At 50.7% G+C, this 19,235-nt stretch overlaps 1 protein-coding gene and 1 long non-coding RNA gene across 2 annotated transcripts in view; one reads left to right on the top strand and one right to left on the bottom strand.

Moving 5' to 3' along the window:
• Positions 1 to 19,235, bottom strand: part of LOC141727902 (uncharacterized) — a 241,689-nt gene that overhangs the window by 49,977 nt on the left and 172,477 nt on the right. The gene's annotated exons all lie outside the window — the stretch shown is intronic.
• Positions 1,278 to 2,964, top strand: LOC141727913 (uncharacterized). Its single transcript, XR_012578699.1, has 3 exons — positions 1,278 to 1,572; positions 1,658 to 2,142; positions 2,230 to 2,964. It is a non-coding gene; the product is annotated as an uncharacterized LOC141727913 (long non-coding RNA).

Below are 19,235 nucleotides of genomic sequence, written 5' to 3'. Positions count from 1 at the left end.
CGCTGGGGGCAGGAAGCAGGTGACCATTTCACTGTCACTGAGAGAGGCACCTACACATGCGAGCAGCCTGGAAGTGGGTGCAGCCCACCCGTGAACGTCTCAGACGGTGATGGTGGTTTGTGTCCCCAGCTTGGCACCCACGGGAACCCCGAGGATGCTGGATATGCTCTACTTCATGGGTCACCCTCTGGTGTGACCAGAGACTGTCCCCTACATAGGAGGACATCCCAGAGCATCCCACTATGGGGGGACCCTCGTGTTAAAATTGGGGAAATCTGGTGTGCTGACTTTGACCCAATATGGGGGTCCTGATGATATCAGGACCCTACAGACCCCTGTGACGTTACGGCACCCCTCTGCCCCACAGACCAGGTGGTGCTGCAGGTGCCGGCGCGGGTACTGCTGGAGGGGGAAACGCTGACACTGCACTGCCGGTACAGGCAGGAAATGTCGGTTAATTCGGTGCTCTTCTACCACGAGGAGACAGAACTGGGGGGCTCTATAATGGGACCGAGCTGTCCCTGTCCCCTCTGCAGCTGAACCACAGGGGCCGCTACCACAGCAAGGCCTGGGTGAACAACGGGGTATCACAAGAATGGGAGGAGTCAGTGCCGGTGACAGTGACAGTGCAAGGTGACAGTGACAGTGACAGTGTAAGGTGAGCACCTTACAGCCGCCACCCTGACAGCCCCATAGCGCCTTGCCAGGGATTCGGGGTCACCGTTCCCAAAGCCCCCATTTCCTGCCCTGAGTTTGTCAAGGGACCAGTGCTGGACCATCCCCACGAGCCCATCCAGGGGTACCCCCTCACTCTCAACTGCCTCAGCACCTCCAGCCCCCTGCGGCCCTGAGCCCCCCTTCCTGTACCTGTTCTACCAGCAAGGGCAGGTGGTGCGAGGCCTGCAGGGGTCCCCGCAGCTGCTGGTGCCCGCTGTGGGGGTCTCCCACTCAGGAAATTACAGCTGCCCGGTGCGCTCCCGGGGGCGGCCGTGCGGAAGGGCAGCGCCCGGCTCTGCCTCACGGTGTGCAGTGAGTGCAGGGATGGGCACGGGGAGCCCTCACAGCCTCCTCTAGTCCCCTTTCCTGGGCATCTCCATGTCCCCTGGACACCATGCTTGTGTCCCCCGCCTCTGCCCTGTGTCCCTTCACCCCACTGTGGTGTAACCCCGTCCCCAACATCCCAAATCACACCCACCCCCCTTGACCCTACCCACCCACACCAGCTGCCAGCCCCTCCCTGTGCTCTCAACCCAATCTCTTTCCCCACAGAGCCCGTGGCCAATGCCATCATCACCCTTGGTACCCTATCACACTAGGTGCATGCAGGTAACCCCGTGACCCTGCGCTGCTTGGTGCAGGTGGGCTCCGCCCCTGTCACCTTCACCTGGCTGCACAACGGGCAGGAGGTGGTGCAGGGTCCCCTCCTGGAGCTCAGGGCAGTCGACGTGGGACATTCGGGCACCTACCAGTGCGTGGCCACCAACCAGCTGGGACAGGACGGGCACCACGTGTTCCGGGCACAGAGCCCTGAATTGGCCCTGTTGGTGACACGTGGCTCACTCAGGATCACAGGTGGGGTCAGAGGTGGGGTCACCAGGGAGTGCAGGACCCCTGGGGTTCAGGGTGATCCTGATGTGTCCCCCTCTGTTTTTTGCAGTGGCCGCGGGGGTCGGTTGGGCCCTTTTCTTCCTGCTCCTACTCGTGGCTGTCATTGTGGCCTGGCACCAGTGGCACTGTGTGGGTGGGTGACAATGGGGGGATGAAGGTCGTGGAGAGAGGTGGGAACGCACCCGTGAAGGGGGGCCATAGGGCGGCACACACAGCCCCTAAACTGGGAGAGGCTGAGCCCCCAGTGACCATTGCTCAGAGCCCTGGGAGCTGTTGGAGGGTCCTGCAGGGATGTTGGTGATTCTATCAGGGGTCCCCCTCTCTGCCAGGCTCAGAGTTCTCGGGGCTCAGGGTGTTGGTGCAAGTGGAGTTGTTCTGGGATATTAGTGGGGGCATCAGGGATACTGGGGAGGCCTGGGGAGAATTGTGTGTCTGGTTGTGGTGTCAGCATTGGCAAGGGTGGATGGGGGCCCCTGGGTCTCCAAACTCACCCCTCCAGTTTTCCTTTGCAGATGCCCGGAAGCACCAGCAAAGGTGAGTGCAGCCTCCAGCCATGATACACCTTTTACCCAAACCCCCAGCACCTCCCATCCCCTTCCACACACCTCCTTATTCCCACAGGGCCCCCCCAGACCCCCTGGCACTCCCAGTGAAGGATCCTCAGGCAACGTACATGGAGCTGCACAGGCAACCGTGGGAACCCAGTGACATTTATGAAAATCTACACCAAAAGTTGTGATGCTCTGGGAAGCGGGAGGCACTGGGTGACACTGGGGGTGCTCCCTCCATGACTCCTGTGGTTGCCCATCCTTCCAAGGGAGGTGATCATGGGTCAGAGGGGAGGCTACACAGGGCATCCTGTGCTCCACATTTCCTCTCCCAGTACCCCCAAGGGCTTCCTCATCCGTTTGCTGGTTCCTGCAGGGGCTCCCCAGCCGCATCCAAGTGCCCAAGTACCCTCAGGGACTGCCCCATTCTCTCCCCACTGTGCCTGCAGTACACCCAGAGCTTCCCCATTCCCCCTCCCACTACCCCTCTCCCATCCTGCTGTAAAAGGGGGAGTCAGGGAGGATTCTCTCTGAAAGGTTTATCGGATGAAAATGAAGCACAAACGTGGCAATATTATATCTGAGACCTGTTTATTGATAAAGGAGTGTAAGTGTTCTTACTGAATGTGGAGAGAAGGGACTAGAAAGGGACAAGGATAGAGGGAGAGAGAGAAGACAGGGACAGCGTTACCATCACAAGCCCAGGTGCTCTGTGGGCATCAGCTGGGCAGATGGAGTGTGTGTGCTGCAAGCCAGAGTGAGCCCACATGGCTTTTGTGAGTGGCTGGCGTGATTTCCAAGGACGGCACCTGCGTGTCTCTGGCATGGGTGAGCGATGGCTGCAGGCTGGCTGCTGCGGGCTGGCTGCGGGCTAGTGCTGTGGCACTGGGGGCTCTGGGCTGGCTGCAGGGGCTGGGGCTGCGGGGGCAGGTGCAGCAGGCTCGGTGCTGTGGGCAGCATGGGAAACGCGACAGAGGTGGCGGGTGGGTGCAGGCAGCATCTGCTCCATCAGGGAAGCAAGGAAGGAATCTCCAGGACAAGCAGGAACGAGCGGCCTCGGGGAAGCAGTGAAGCAGGGAAGAATGGGTGCGGACAGGGAAGAAGGACCACCGGGAGGAAAAGGCGGTGTGGGGGGAGTATCGGTGATATTTTTGCCCAACAACCAGGAGGAATGATGCATCTGACACCATCTTATCAGAAGGCTAATTAATTACTTTATTATACCATATTAGTTTATATTATATTACATTACATCTAAACTGAATCTGCCAAGCACTCAACGGCACTCCACTGAACACAGTCTCATGACAGTCAGTTTACTGTCCCCACACACACACACCTGGATTCAACTGGTCAGTGAATCAGAACACTCACAACAGAATCCAATCACCAATTACCTTCAGGTAAACCATCTCCCACAATGCATTCCATTTGTGAAAAACAGAGGAGCAGAAAATGAGATGAGAATTGTTTGCATCATTTTTTGCTTCTCCCACTGCTTCTCTCAGGTTCAGAGAATGTCAATCCCACAGGGCAGGAGGGCCAAACTGACCCTCTGAGCGAGACCCTGATCCTCCAAGAAACCCAAAGCAAAACGTTCCTGTTGCGTCATAGTTTGCTGCTTTTCTTTGCAAAGGCTCCTCCCACAGCTCAATTTCCCAGGCATTTTTTCCCAGACATTTTTCCCAGGCATCTGTCCTACCAGCCAGTGGGGGTCACTCACAGCCGAATCACTGAAGCTTTCTCTCACCTCATTCTCTATTGTGTGAAGCCTCGCTGGGGAAGGGCTTCCCAGCACTTGCAGAACCCACAGAGTAATTTTTCACCTCATGTGTAGCATATGTTAGGACATAAATCAAAATCAGATTTGTTCCTCTTAACCCTCACGTGCTTAGTGGCCCTGCAGTCCCCCTGCCAGGGCACCCACTAAAGTGGCTTATTGGTGCCCATCCCAGTTCCAAGGGGGCACAGGACCTGGTTCCCTGCTCCTGGGACAAAAAAGCAGCTCTTTGGTTAAACTAGGCAGAAATGGTGTTTCTTTGTTCAGCTTGATCAAGGAAGCTGAACAAGGTGGGAACCTCCCTTGCAATGGAAAATACAACCCCAATCTCTCTGAACTATTATTGCTTTGAAATTACAGGGCTTTTAGGCAAAGATGTGGGAACAGGAATTCTTTACTAATATGTATTGTGAGAAACAAGTTAATGGAAGTTGACTTTCGCTGGATATTATACGAAATGATATAACATTATTGATTATATTGTTGATTAAATATTGTGATGTTGTTACTGCTGGAACAGTGATGTTTATTGTGGAGTGGCTGATGTTGTTGGGGTGGCCATCCAAGGGTGGGGCCCAGCCATGGCCCAGCCCCACTGCACAGGGATGGCCATTGCCCAGCCATGATCTGGCCGGCCCCAGGTGGCAGCCAGCACCTGAGGGTCCCCCCTGCCCCCTTGGCTTTGATTCTGGCAGCTTTAGAGCTGCTGCAGAGGTGAGAATTCTGTGGGTGGAAAAAGGCCTGGCTGTGGTTTGCTCAGCCCTGCAAGAGGCACAAACCAAAAAGGGAGTCCAAGCAGTGGCTCTGTGAGGGCCTCTGATGGTTTTCAGAGCATGGCTGGCTGGAAACACACCCTGCAGGGGAGGCTGTGGGAGACCCAGTCCAGAAATGCAGCAATTGATCAGTTGTTCCTCTTGGTAAGGGACTGAGAGAGCTCCAGCACTACTGCAAGTCCCACAACAATCTGCTCAACAAGCTTACCTGGACCCTCCTTCTTGAACAAAACCTGCAGCCTTCTGGAACCTCATGGAAAGAATGTTTGGGCTCAGGCTGTGGCCATCAACAAAGAGGGAGATGTTTGGAAATATCGCACAGGGGCTCTGGCCCCAGCCATGGAGGAGTTCTGGGGAGGGACCCTATCTGGATTCCAGGTGTCCCCAAAGCTGCTCCATCCCTGCCCTCCTCACCTGAGGAAAAGGCTGAGAGTTTGCAGGAATTGTGGTGTTAAGCCACCAGAGGGGCTGTTGTGGACCCGAGACCTGTCTGGGTCAGGCGCTGCCTTCCTTCCATTCGGGATCATGGAGAGCGGTCATAGGTGTTGCGCAGGGCATGTGCCTGGCTCCGGGACACTGCTACGGTGCCAGTGGGCACTGGGATCCAACCTGCTGCCTTGGCGGCTTCTGCCCACTGCCGGTGGTGGTGCCGGGACCGATTCGTGGCCGTGAGTTTGCAAAAGGAGCGATTTCCCCTCCTCCCTCCTGTCCGAGGCCGCCATGGCCCCTGAGGGGATGGAGCTGTACGGGGGCGCCCCTGCTGGCCGGGAAATCTCCCTGCAGCGCCCCCTGCTGGCCTGGAGTGCTCTCTGCAGCGCCCCCTGCTGGCCGCGGTTATAACTGCAACAAAAACCAACAGCACTGAGCAGGAGGGAAAGTTCTGGGTTTGTGTTGTTTGTTCTGTTCTGGTTTATCAATTTCCTAGTAAAGAGCTGTTATTCCTTTTCTTACAGTTTGGCCTGGAAGCCCCATCATTTTTGAAATTAATAAATGTTTTAGCATGGGTCTGCTTTTCATTCCAGGACAGTTCCCACTTTCCTTGGGTAACATTTCTCATTTAAATGTGTTGCCAACTCATGGGATGAGACAGACATCCCAAGAAAGACAGGGTCTGGGATTTGGCAACCTCATGCTCTACCTTTTAAGCCAGTTTGGCTACCAAGGGCCCTCTCCCCAGCTCACACTTCTGGTCACCCAGCCACTCAGGAGCTGGCTTTGGCAGGGCCTCACACTGTCCCCAGTGTGCCATGGCTGACAGACTGATGGACAGACAGGGCCCTGTCTCACCAAAAGCAAAGTCTGACCAATCCCTGCTACACACAGATGTTCCACAAGGTCTCCAGACATCAAAATTTTCTTGTCTCTGACATCCCACTCTGTGCCATGGCCGGATCCTGACCTGCTCTGAAGAAGGGGGAGGCTCTGGAACCCCCACAGGGCATTTGTGATATCCTCGTGGGGGCAACAGGGCACAGGAAGAGTTTGGGACAGGGCACAAGAGAATCCAGAGCCTCCTGAAGGCCGCTTTGGCTATCAGAGCAAGGAAGTTGCAAGTTGCAGGTTCCTCTGGTGGAGGAATTGAGCAGAGGAGAGTGTCCAGGGTTTGTTCCTTTTGGGGACTTCCCCAGGAAATTTATATTTTTGTGAAAATTTGGAATCTGATCCTTGTTGCTGTAGCTTTTGGTTTTTTTCTCTCTCATTGCCATTGCAAGAAATTGTTCTTCTCTCAGCCCTTTGGGATCTTTGTGCCTCCACAGGGAGGGGCAGTTTTTAGTGGGAGCACACACACAAGTGGGTGCCCATGGGTGGGGACACCCAGTGCACCCCAGTTGCCCCCAGTGTCACAGCACAACCTCATTGATGTCACTGGGATTTCTTGGTCACCCTTGGGGTCCCCGCAGCTCCACGCAGTCCACCCAGGGTTACTGGTGGTCGGTGACGCCTGAGGGCCCTGTGGGACAGAACAGTTGGGGGGACCAAAGGGGAAGGGGTGTGTGGAAGTCCATCCGGAAATCCTTCAGTTTTTGCCTCACAATTGTCATGAGACCACCGAAGGGTTAAAAAACTGTTGAGCCAGTTGGGAAAGAAAGTCTCATGCGTATTTAGCGTGTTTACAGATGGTGTCTGCAGAACATGCCATGCTGTACTTGAAGGGGGCATGCTGCCCTGTTCTGAACAATGGAACTGGACTTTCTTCCAAACTTCAGGCCTGGCTGGACTGAGCTCTGGGGTGGCTCCCCCCCGCTCCAAGAGAGGACCCCTCTTGCCTGTCTTCAACCACCGTGACGGACCAACAGAGATGCGAATCTCCTCATCAAAGAACCATGAACCCCTCTGGCACCCTACTGGCACCCTATTGGCACCCCCATGGCACCCCCCTGGCCACCTCCTTCCAGAGACTGGGGCTGTACCCCCTCCCAACTCAGGGAAGGGGGAGAACCTGCCCAGAATAAATGTACCTGTGAGCATTCGGCCATGAAAACAATGGAATAATCTACTCTTTTCCCCCCCATGGAAACCCAATTTCGGCCACGCTTCCCCCAACCAAGAACAGTATATCTGGGGTTCGGTTCAACTGCCTCTCAGAGATCTCCCCAAGGCGTGTACCAGCGAGCATCGGCGGCGGGACCCCGAAGGCATCACATTTTGGTAGCTATACCCCTTCCCTAACCTTCTTTCTTCCCTTTTTCCCTTGTCCTACCCTTCTCTTCCCCAGATCCTCTAACCAAATGCATATTTAGCTGTGGTTATCATCAATAAATTGTATCTTGTTGATTTGTTACTGCAAAACCCCTGTGCCTTTGTTGGTTATTTTTGCACCCAAAAATCATTCGTCACTCGTTCATTTCGGGTGGACCTTCACACCTGGGGATTTGTCCTCCCTGGTCTCCATCCTCAGCTCCTTGTCTGGGGGAGGAAGGACAAGGAGAGGATGGGATTTGCCTCCATGCCAGAGGGAAGGGGAAGGAGATCCCCCCAGTGCATCCCTGACAGGGGAAGGTTGGCACTGGGACTATCCTGCAGCTGCGGGCCATGCTGGGCTGGGAGATGGAGCAGGAGAGAGGGGGAAAGGGGCACTGACTTCCTCCTCACCTGCCTGGGTGTCCAGGGGCATCTTCCTCTTCCTTGTAGCCTTCTCCTCCTCCATTCAGCCAAGGTTTGGGAATGGGAAATCCTAGTTTGGGGAAAAACACGTTGTGAATGGCTTGGGTTGGGGATTCCTCCCACCCAAGTCCATCACGAGAAGTCATCTGGTGTCCATAAAAACCTTCAAAAATCAAGAGTGAATCAAAAAAAGCCACCAGGATTTTCCCATTTCCAGTCTCTGGTGTTCTGGTGGTCCCCCCATCTCAGGGCTCCTGGAGATCCCATGGGCACTGGGGATTCCCCCTCTCCAGGGTCCTGCTTGGGGATTCTAGGGGGATTTCAGGGTCCCCCACTCCAGCCTCACCCCAGTCCAGCCACTTGGGGCTCTTCCCTCTTCCCACCACCCTGTCCTGTTTAGGGCAAATTGGGGAGAAAATCTCCAAAAGAGTTTCCTCTAGAAAACAGATTCAAGCGGCCCCTCCCCCAACCGGATCGAGAAAATATTTCCATGGAGAAAAGGGGAAAAATCTGTTTATTTAAAAGGCAAAGCATTCACCAGCACAAAAAAAATGAACAATATTAAAAAATAAAACCTCTTGCCACTCCAAAATAGATGACAAACTCAAAAAGTCCCTTTGTGGGCTGTAGCTCAGCTCACTCAGTCTCTTATCAGTCTTTTATCACTCTGTTATCAGTCCCTCCAGCACTGGAAATGCCACGGCCCAGGCTCAGCCAGGTGGGCCACAGGTGGGAGGTGATGGTGGTGTTCTGGGTGTTCAGTTCAGAGCAGGTTTAAACAGCTCCAAAGAAGAGCAAAAACCACAGTCCAAGGAACTTCTCTGTCTCAGCGAGCTAAAACTAACTAAAAGCAAAGGAGAGCTCTGTCCTGCTGTCAGTCTGTCCACAGAGAATTGATACTTTAAGTTTTAAATTTTTCCGTTCTGTTTTGATGTGCAGCTTTTAGCTTTATACTGGGATCTTGTCACAGGGTGGTGAAGACAAAACAATCCTTTTCTAGCTGGAGACTCAAGGACAATCTCCTAAAACTTCAGGCCCAAAGCATAAACAACATGGAGAGAAGAGAGCAGGCAAGCAAGCAAGGAAGATGTAACTTCATAATTTGAAACTACTAATTGAGCAGTTAACTTCTATATACAAATGGAATAAAACTTGTTAAAATGTGAGATCTCATGACCAAGCCCTCTTTTGCTCCCAGCTTGAAGCCATCCAGGCAGAGCCACAGCTGTGGCTCCTGTGCTGCCTGAGTGTGGCCTTTGAAGGCATTTCAATAAAAATCCACTTTATTTCTCTTAGCTCCTCTGTTCCAGCTCCTTAAGGCATCACAACACTCCAGGAGCCGGAATGCAGAGGAGTGAGTGCAGTGTATGAAAACAAACTGCAGCTTCTTCCTCCTCCCCTTCACTCTCAGAACCAGCCTTAAAGGTGCAGAACTCATTCTGGGCTAAACAGACCGGTGGGGTACGAGCATCATGAAGTCACCCCAGGACACCCCTCTCAGGGTCAGGGGGTCCCGTCCCCGCCTCATCTCCGGGCTGCCGGGGGTCCCCCAGCTCCGGTATCGCCCCTTCCCCTCTCCCCACCCCGGGGGTCCCCCGTTCCACAGCCCCGGCTCTCACGGGGATCCCCAAAACCAGTGTCCCGCCCCGTCGGTAGTGGGCCATCCCCACGTGGACCCCCCGGAACCCTCCCGAGGGGCGATCGCGGCTCCTCTTCCCCCGAAAAAGCTCCTCTTAGGGAGCCCGGAGATATCTGGGGCTCGAGTCCGGGATCTGCCGGCTCCAAACACTCTCCAAAAAACCCTCCCTGTGACCCCTGGCTGGAGCGGGGCCTCCGCCCTCCCCTGCGGCTCGGGGCTGGGGGCGATGCTCCTGGGGCAGGGGGTGCTGCAGGCTCAGCGTGCAGGCACTGGGAGTGCCGGGATTCTCCCGCTCCTGCTCCTGCTCCTCCTCTCCCTCCTCTTCCTGATCCTTGTCCTAATCATCATCCACGGCCTCCTCCACGTCCTCCACGTTCTCATCCTTGTCCTTGTCCTCCTCCTCCTCACCCTCATCGTCCTCCTCCTCCTCGTCATCCTTCTCCTTCTTGCCCTCATCGTCCTTCTTCGCCTCCTCCTCATCCTCCTCCTCCTCCTCGTCTCCATCGGCCTTGTCCTCATCCTCCTTCTCCTCATCCTTCTCCTCCTTCTTGCCCTCATTGTCCTCCTCCTCCTCTTCTTCTTCCTCCTCTTCCTCCTCCTCCTCCCCGACCTTGTCCTCCTCCACTTCCTCATCCTCCTCCTCCTCATCTTCTGCCTCCTCGTCCTCCTCTTCCTCCTTCTACTCCTCTTCCTCTGAGTCCTCCTTATCTTCCTCCTCCTCTTCTTCCTTGTTCTCCTCGTCCTTGTCCTCTTCCTCCTCCTCGTCCTCCTCCTCTTCATCCACCTCGTCCTCCTCCTCCTCGTCCTCCTCCTCCTCGTCCTCCTCCTCCTGCTCCCCCTTCTCATCCTCTTCATCCTCGTCCTCTTCCTCCTCGACCTCATCCTCTTTGTCCTCCTCCTCCTCGTCCCTGTCCTCCTCCTCCTTCTCCTGCTTGTCTTCTTCCTCATCCTCCTCATCCTCCTTGTCCTTCTCCTAATCGTCCTTCTCCTCTTCTTCCTTGTCCTCCCTCTCCTCCTTGTCCTCGTCCTACTCCCCCTCTTCCTCCTCCTCATCCTCCTCCCCCTCCCATTCCTCCTTTTCCTCCTCTTCATCCTTGGTTCCCATGACACCCTGCTGTGTCACCTCGTCCTCATCATTGTTCTCCTCCTCCCCCTCTTCCCCTCCCCCTCTTCCCCCTCCCCCTCCTCCTCCTCTTCCTCCTTCTCATCATCCCCATCATTCTACTCGTCCTCGTCCACCTCCTCCTCCACGGCCTCCTCCTCGTTCACCTCCTCCACATCCTCGTCCTTGTCCTCGTCATCCTCCTCCTCCATGTCCATGTCCTTGTCCTCCTCCTCTTGCTCGTCTTCTTCTTTCTCATCCTCATCCTCCTAGTCTTCATCCTCTTTCTCATCCTCATCATCCTCCTCTCAACAGAACTGGAGATTTTCCCCTCCTTCTTTTCTGTGCACGGTTGAAGCCCAGCTCCCTTCTCTTCTGGTGCCTCATTCTCTCCTGAGCTGAGGATGTCAAACACACAAGGAGCAGGAAAATCCCCATTCCCTTTTTGCTTGTGGCTGTAGCCTGGAACATTGACTCCACAACGAGATCTTTCTGACAGCACTGCTGAATGACACTGGGAGGAGGTTTGTGAGAAAGGGCAGAAGTTGTATTTTGAAACTAAATGAAGTCACAAAATTATTTCTTTCTGTCCCATTCATTTTCAGTCAGTTCTAGTTCTGTTTTTCAGAGTGCCACCTTCTCAAATCATTGTGTTTGTGTCCTCCTTTCTCTCCTGCCTCTCTTTACCTGCTCTGTTTCTCTCTCAGTGTCTCTCTTGTCCCATGACAGCTCCCACCAAAGACCGTGCCCGGATTTAATTCCCAATCCAGGAGCTGCAACAGCCATGGGTGAAATTATGAAGGCTGGCAGTGAAATGTCACTGTTAAGAGCTTGCTTCACTTGGCTTTTGGCTCCTTCTTAAGAACTTTGCCTTCAAGGGCAGGAACATCTTTTCCTGGCTGGGAACTGGAATTCCAGCCTGTGGGAGTGTGTGCCATGGATCCCAGAGGGGCATTCCCAAGGCTCCCAGGGTGCTGCTCCTGCTGTGCCTCCCAAGGAGCTGTGCAGGGCCAGGGGACAAGGTCCAGCAGCTCTTTTGGTTCTGCAGTGCCACAACGGCCCCTGGGTCCATGAGTTTCCCTACTGCCAACAGCTGTTCCTTGGTTCCCATGATGCCCTGCTGCTGTGTCACCATGGATATTTGGTGTGAGACAGAGTAAAGATCCATCCTGAACTAGGTGAAGTGTCTATGAGAAGTGAAGGGTCTGTAGAGCTAAAGCTGAAGGAGAGGCCGTGTTCCAGAGACAGCAAGGAGACAGAGAAAGAAAAACAGAAAAACCACGAGGTCAATCTGCCCCCGACCTAAGAATTCGTCCGATAAAGAAGAATTAGTGCTAAGTGTCATGCAAGATGAATATGTATGAACTTATTGTGAAACTGTATGCATATGCATTTAGAAGGGAGATAAAAAGAAGTCTGACATCTTCAGAAGTACGCATGCCCTTTTAGAGAGTCTTGCGTCCAGCGCGCGTCGTAATAAAAGCATACCGAGCTTTACAACTTTTACAAGTTGTGAAGTTTCTTCTTTTCTCGTCAAAACATTTTGGCGAGCCAGGCAGAAGTTCTCTGTCCCCGTGGGGGCGGGGGGATAGACGGACCTCCATGGCGTGCCCCAAGATTTTTTCCTGGTGGGGCTCCGCTTGTCTCAACTTGCCATCTGCGAGGACAGACAACGACCCGCTGGCCTGCGGAGGAGAATACGGTATGTACTATGGGGCCCCAGGGGGGAGAAGAAAGAGAAAAAGAGAGTAAATCACCCAGAGACGTCTGAGTTCATGAGTTCAGCTGATAGAGCAGCTGTATTAGAGACGGGGTTCAGCTGACAGAGCAACTGTATTAGAGATGGAGTTCATTGTTCTGATAGAGCAGACCGCTAGCGGCTTTGGGGGTAAGCCGAGTGAACCCGTGTATGTGTGTATTGGAGATTCATAGTTCTGATAGAGCAGAACTAGTGAGCCCGTGTGTATTCTGTTCGTGTGCGTGATGTCCAGACACTGTGTTGCTGTATGGTTAATGTGTGTGGCCAGTGCACTGTGTTTGTGATCGTGCAGGTGATAAGTGTATGGTGTATAAAAGAGAGTAAATCTACAGTGCCCTACAGTGCAAGAGGGGCCAGTACTCCCCGTGTGTGAAGCAGCCGAGTGAGGCCAGAGGCGCCGGCTGCAGCAGGCTGCGGGGGCAGAGAGAGAAGTGCCCTGCGGAGAAGCGAGTAGAAGAATGTCAGTGATAGTATTTATCGTGTTTGAATGTAGTGATTTGTGTAGATTTGGTACATTTTAACCGTGAGTATGAGCTCAGAGAGTTCCTTTGCCTTAGATGTTTGGACTTGATCTCTAGACTGTGTGCTGTTATTTTGATTGTGTCCAGGAAAAATTGATTTGAGTAAATGCCGAATTATGGTGTGCTGTGTTGTGTTGAGAAAAGTGAGCACTTTGAAAAATATGCCCTTTCCCAGTGATTTTGTGTGGTGATTTTCTTCTGCTGCATTGCAGTAATTTGATTCTCAGACTGTATAGTGGTATTTGTAGAGATTTTAAGATTTTGTTGCAACAAGAGTAGCATTTTACATAGGAGAACTATAGTACGGTGATTTATGTTTAACTTCGATAAAGTGAGTTAAAGGAATTCCAAGAATTCTCCCCCTCATAGTAATTCAAGCCTTGGCTCTACTGAATTTGAGATAAAGGAGAGGGGGGGAGAGTGAGTGTGTGTGTCTGTGGGCATATCAGAGTTTCAGCTGTAACTAGCACAGCCTTTTTGCAAAGCAGCAAAACAAGTGTAAGTAGACACAGTGCTTAATTAGATTGTGCAAGAAGAGAACTGGAAAGACTGATATTTTGTAAAACAGAGTTTATATAGAAGAGGTGAATGAGATGAATTAGTTAATGAGACTTATGAGATTTATGAGACTTCAGTTGGTACTGCAGTAAGTCTTTACTGGAAACAATCTGCTGTAGGGATTTAAAGTTCTCTGTAACAAACAGAATAGCCTGCCTTTGTGAGCAATTTCGGGGAGCCTTTGGTACATCAAGAGGCTAGCAGGCTGTGTGAGGTGACAGTGGCTGCGCCCTGGGCACAGGGACAGCTCTGGCTGCCCTGTCTCCCCAGGGAACACGAGAATGACCTGTGGGCAAAAGCTAGATGGGCAAGTATTATTGCAGTGCGGTGTTTATGAGAAACACTGGTATTGCTGTTTTGCTGTTCCAATAAGTGTCAGAGTACACGCCCCGAGTGTAAATTAAAGGTTTCTGGTCAAGCGGATTCAGAACCTAAGGTCTTAGAGCTTGTGTGTGAGAATCACATCTGATACCTGCCACCTGGAGCTGTGTGTATAGGAAGAAAATTGAGAAACTACTGTGAAGGTCTGTAAAAAAGTTTGAATGGAAGCGAGATAGGGCAAGGAGAAATAAATAATGAGAACTGGCCAGAGCAAACAGGTTCCTAAATTAGCCCCTTTTGGGAGGGGCTCGCTGGGAGGAGGTTGCCAGTAAGAGCAGCTCAGAAAATAAAATGATTTATAGTGCTTCATTGCTGTTAGTACTGTTTTATAATAGGAAGATAAATGAGATAGTTTTTGTGTGCTGAAATGTCTTTTGTTTTAAGAAATCACCCAGAATGACAAAGAGACTGTGAGATCAGACCGCTCTCTGGTCTTGGCCCTTGAAAAAGAAAACAAGGCAAAGAGAAAGCAAATCAAACATGTTGTTCAGCATGCAGCATAAGATAGCAACATATGAAATCAGGCAAGGATTATCACGCTGAAATGCGAAGCAATCACAGTTCGCAAAATGAGTACATATGATTTGTAAAGGCTTCCTCCCAAGGTAAAGGAAGAGAGGTAAAGGTGACCTTCCCAAAAGGGAAGAATTTTTGTCGGCACAAGGGTCATGTGTTCAGTTTTAATAAAAGCTTTAGTACCTGTGGAGAATGTTTATGTTGTAGTGTAGAGAATGAACAACTGGCCAGTCTGAGAAGGCATACTTTTGCAAACCTTTAAAGTAACATGTGTACTATGTGTACCTAAAAGCTTTTGTACAATTCGCTCAATTTGCTAAACATTCCCAAGTGAGAAAGGTTACTCTGAAGGCAAATAATATAAAGATGTTAGGCTTAATATTAACAGACACTGAAATTAAGAAAGACATTAGTAAAGAGATATTAGAATAAGTAAATAAGTGTTTTCAAGAGTATGAGCCTCTGCTGCACCAGGGAGAGTGAAAGATGCTCCCCCATAGGATGCTCCCCCATCAAGCTTAATGAAAGAACACAACCAGTGAGAACTGAGTAGTACCCTCAAAAAAAAAGTAAAGAAGGAATCAGTCCAATAACTGGTAGTACTAGATTAAGAGCTGTCAATAAGATAACACAGAATTTGTACCCTGTGGTAGCAAATCCATAGACCTTACTAACTTGTTTAACACCTGAGCTAACCTGGTTCACTGTTTTAGGCCTAAAAAATGCCTTCTTTTGCCTCCCTATCCACGAAGCCAGCCAGAACATTTTTGCATTCAAACACAAGCTCACATAGTCCATGTGCTTGGAGGCTTCAAAATTCTCCACTGCTAGTGGAGAACAGCTTGCAAAGACCCAGAGTCCCAAGAAGCTCCACAAGAGGAAAGGAGGCTGTTGCAGTACATAGATGATTTTCTAGTAGCCACTCAGACGAGGGAAGCGAGAGAAGCCTGGACGGTAAGACTTTTGAATTTCCTAGGACTCCAAAGACGCAGAGTCTCAAAGAAAAAGGCACAGGTAGTGAAACAGAAGGTAATCTCCAGACCCCTCTATGCTCTTATTGCCAATGGGAACTGAGATCTCCAGTGGACAAGAGACACCACACGAGCCTTTCGCCAGCTAGAGAGTCCCCTCATGTCGGCTCCAGCTTTGAAACTTCCAGATGTAAGTAAAACATTCTTTCTATTTTTCCATGCAAGGATGCTGAGATAAATGCATGGACCCATGCCTTAGAAACAGCAAAAGGCATTCAGAGTTGTGCATGCACATGGAGCCATCTGGAAGGAGAAGAGACTGCAGACCTCACAGAGAAAGAAGAGACAATCCGGCTGCTAGAAGCAGTTCAGCTACCTGAAAAAGCATATTAAGGCACACCAGAGAGTGAGCTTAAAATTAGAAGAAAGAAATGAGCTGGCGGATAGAGAGGCAAAGAAAGCAGCAAAGGGTGAGGTACAGATTTTCCTCGAAGGTAAGCCATAATACAATAATACTAATCAAAAGAAACGTACAACTGCAAGGAGTGGGCTATCATTAAAAGAGACCTAGTAATCCCTTCCCATTTTCGTGGTTACTAGTGAAAGAAAAGCACTAGAAAACACACTAGGGCCTAATTACTTAAAGCCTTTTATAGAGTGTGGCTCCTTTCTCAAAATGACCAAGGCTGCGAGTGATACAGAGTGCATTAGAATGAAGTGTTGACTTTGAAGTAGTAATTCCCACAAGCTTTCTAGAACACACCTGGTTCCAAACACACACCTGATTGAAAAGATTGTTGTATCATTGTCAAGAATCTATATGCCACTATCACTCAGGTGAGCTGATAATGTGATCCTTGCCTCCAGACTAACCTCAAAATACCCCCGGGCTAAAACTCGGTCAGACTGGGAGAAGCCATGAGCTTGTACAGCAGCGGCAAATCAACTTTTCAGAACTCCCAAGGAAAGGGGGGTATCAGTATTTACTGGTATTAATAAATACATTTTCAGGGTGGCCAGAAACATTCCCCACCAGAACTGTCAAAGCTCAAGAGGTGACCAGATCATTTTCACAAGAGATAATACCACGCTTCAGAGTTCCAGCCACAATATCCTCAGATAAAGAATCATCTTTTATTTCCAAAATAGTGCAACAGATTAGAAGCCATCTGGGCATAGATTAAGAACTTCGCACCCCATACAAGTCTGGTTGGTCTTTGACTCCTGAGTGCCAGAACTCATCTGTTTTCCAAGCACTGGAAAGGGCTCTGTGCTTTGCTTTGGATGGAAAAAATCATCTTTCTCCAGGCATGAATGTCTTAAATTAGGATTCTACATTCATAATTTTGAATATCCAAGGGTTGTGCCAAGCAAACCTTCCAGGACAGACAGGTCAGGCTTACTTTGACCTCTGGTGGTTGCTGTTCATCAGCTCCTGAAACATGAGGGCTCCATGGTTTCCTTCCTATGGAGACCAACGTGACACTTGGGAGTCCTGTGAAATGAAGGGGCCATTGTGACACTGCAGAGCACCATGGATCCAAGGGACCATTGTGACACTGTGGAGCCTCATGGAACCAAGGACATCATTGTAGCTCTGTTGGGCCACATGGTCCCAAGGGGCCAGTGCACAGCTGTAGTGTAGTAATTAGCCCAGCTGAAACTCAGAGTCAGCCAGATTTTACCCAAAAGAACTGGGTGTGAGTTTCAAGCCCTGGGAATTATTTGTTTTACTTAGGGTGAGCTTGAGCATTCTCCCATAAGCCTTTAATATTGCTATGCTAACTTGTCCAAGTTCTATTCCCCTGTTGGTTACTGGTTTCCCTATATGGTTATTGTTCTAGAGTGTTCTATCCACAAGTGTACATGTTGTTGCTTACCCTTTGACTCAGGTCTTTGGATCCTGCCCCTCATACTGTTCTCGACTTCTCCATGTTTATTGTTTTTTACCCTGTTAATAAAGTTCCTTTCAAACAACTCCATTGATCCTGCCCCTTTTCATTTTTGCCACCCTCACCCTGAAGTCAGGGAACCAGAGAGGTTTCTCCCAGCCACCTTCACTGCGACATTTGGCACCCAAAGAGTGACCCTGACATTCAGGGCTCCCTGTGTCAACCACATCAGCTGGGGTTAGCTGATGGATAGGCCAGCACTCCCTGGGATTTTGGATCGTGCTGGGCCCAGCAGATTCATCATTGCCTCGAGGGACCTTGCCCAGGATCTGCAGGGGCAACAATGATTTCAGCTGCATAGGATTACAGGTGGGTTTGGGGAAATGCAAGACATTTATTGCCCATTTTGCCACTGTGTTTTTACAATATGAACCCACGTCCCATAATTGATTTGGATAGTTATGGTGGCTCTTCCCCATAAGGCAGAGAAAGAGAAAAATGGGCAGCCATATGTCTAAAGTAGAAAGGAGCATATATGGATGCTTTAATTCTCACCGATCATGATATAATATTTTCAAAGAAGAAATTAAAATCAATCATGAGGTGGATCATTAAAAACTTTCCAGACACCTCTGTTGACGAAGTCCATACCACTGAATTTTGGGACTCAGTAGGAGTTAAATTGTACAAAGTTTCAATCAAAAGGGACCACATTGAACCCCGCATGCTCCCAGTTTTCCACACCACCCCTGACCAGCAATAGTGTGTTGAAAACTCAATCAGTTGGTCACTCCTAACTCGGGACCTCCCCCCAAACCTGCCTTTCTCAGACCTTCCACAATGGTCCAAGATGGCAATGGCCACGCAGTCTTGGAGCATCATACCCTGGAGAGTTAAGATGGAAGGAGCCTGAATGTGGCTCAGGACCCCGACCATCCTCCTCCATCCTGGCTCCTCCACTTCCTGCTGCCACAACCTTCTCTTCCGCCCTGAACAAACCTCCACACTCCATTCCCAAAACTTCAGGTGATGCCCCATTGTCAATCATTCCACCTTCACCCCGGTCCATGCCTGCAGAACTCCACCCCGGAAGTCCGCCATCCTAAATCAAGGCCCTTCCTCCCCAACACCTGACAAAATGGCCGTGCCCTTTGCCTCACTCTCTGTCAACAATATACCCCCATGGTCAAAGACACTAAGCCCAACTGTCACACTGTTTCTAATCCAAATGTTTCTGCTCTGAGTTATTCTTCCTCTCCAGAAGACAGTATGGACTCCCCAGAGCCACCTCTCCTCTCAACCCCAGAAGATCCCCAGGAAAGGATCCAGAAAGAAGCAGTTAAGGAAGGAGACTGACAAATAATCTCTAAACCCCTCATTTCCCCAGGATGTTATAAAAGAAGGGGGCAGAATCCCAGGTATCAGCCATTGGTTTACAGGGAAATCAAGGATTTGTGTAGGGCAGCTAAAGATCATAGGAAAGACTTACCTTGTTTTAATGGCCTAATGACGGCCATGTTTAGAGCACATGTCTTAACCCCCTATGATTTAACATATATTATGACCATGTTCTTGTCACCTGCAAAATACAGCCTGTGGGAAGGGGGATGGAAGTGTTTAATAAATCAATTAATAGCAGACTATGCTAATAATGAGGCAAGGTCTGAACTGACAATCAACCATCTAGGTGGAGAAAGAACAACACAGACTACCAGATGACCAAGCAGCAGGTATCCCCAGTATTGAATGATATCAAAGAGATGGCTTTGAAAGCTTTAATCCAGGTATTGGATGGTAGCACCCCCAGTTTGGACTACCTTGGGTGGCTGCAGCTAAAGCTTTAGGACAATTAGACCATCTTGAGTGCCTGTTAAGTAAGCAAACCAATGCTACCTCCCTCACATTGAGTGGTCTCCTCTCAGACATAGAGACCATCAGGCATGCCACCTTGCAGAACAGCGATAGAGTTTTTACTCTGGGCACATGGGCATGGCTGTTTAGATTCTGAGGGCACGTATTGTATGAACCTCTCCAGCCACAGCGAGTCAATCTACAACAGCATTAAGGTACTGAAGGGTTCAA

The sequence above is a fragment of the Zonotrichia albicollis genome, unplaced genomic scaffold (assembly GCF_047830755.1).
Source record: "Zonotrichia albicollis isolate bZonAlb1 unplaced genomic scaffold, bZonAlb1.hap1 Scaffold_257, whole genome shotgun sequence".
In the NCBI taxonomy this organism is placed as follows: Eukaryota; Metazoa; Chordata; class Aves; order Passeriformes; family Passerellidae; genus Zonotrichia; species Zonotrichia albicollis.
The sequence above is the reverse complement of the archived record's forward strand: the minus strand, read 5'-3'. Positions and strand labels throughout refer to the sequence as shown.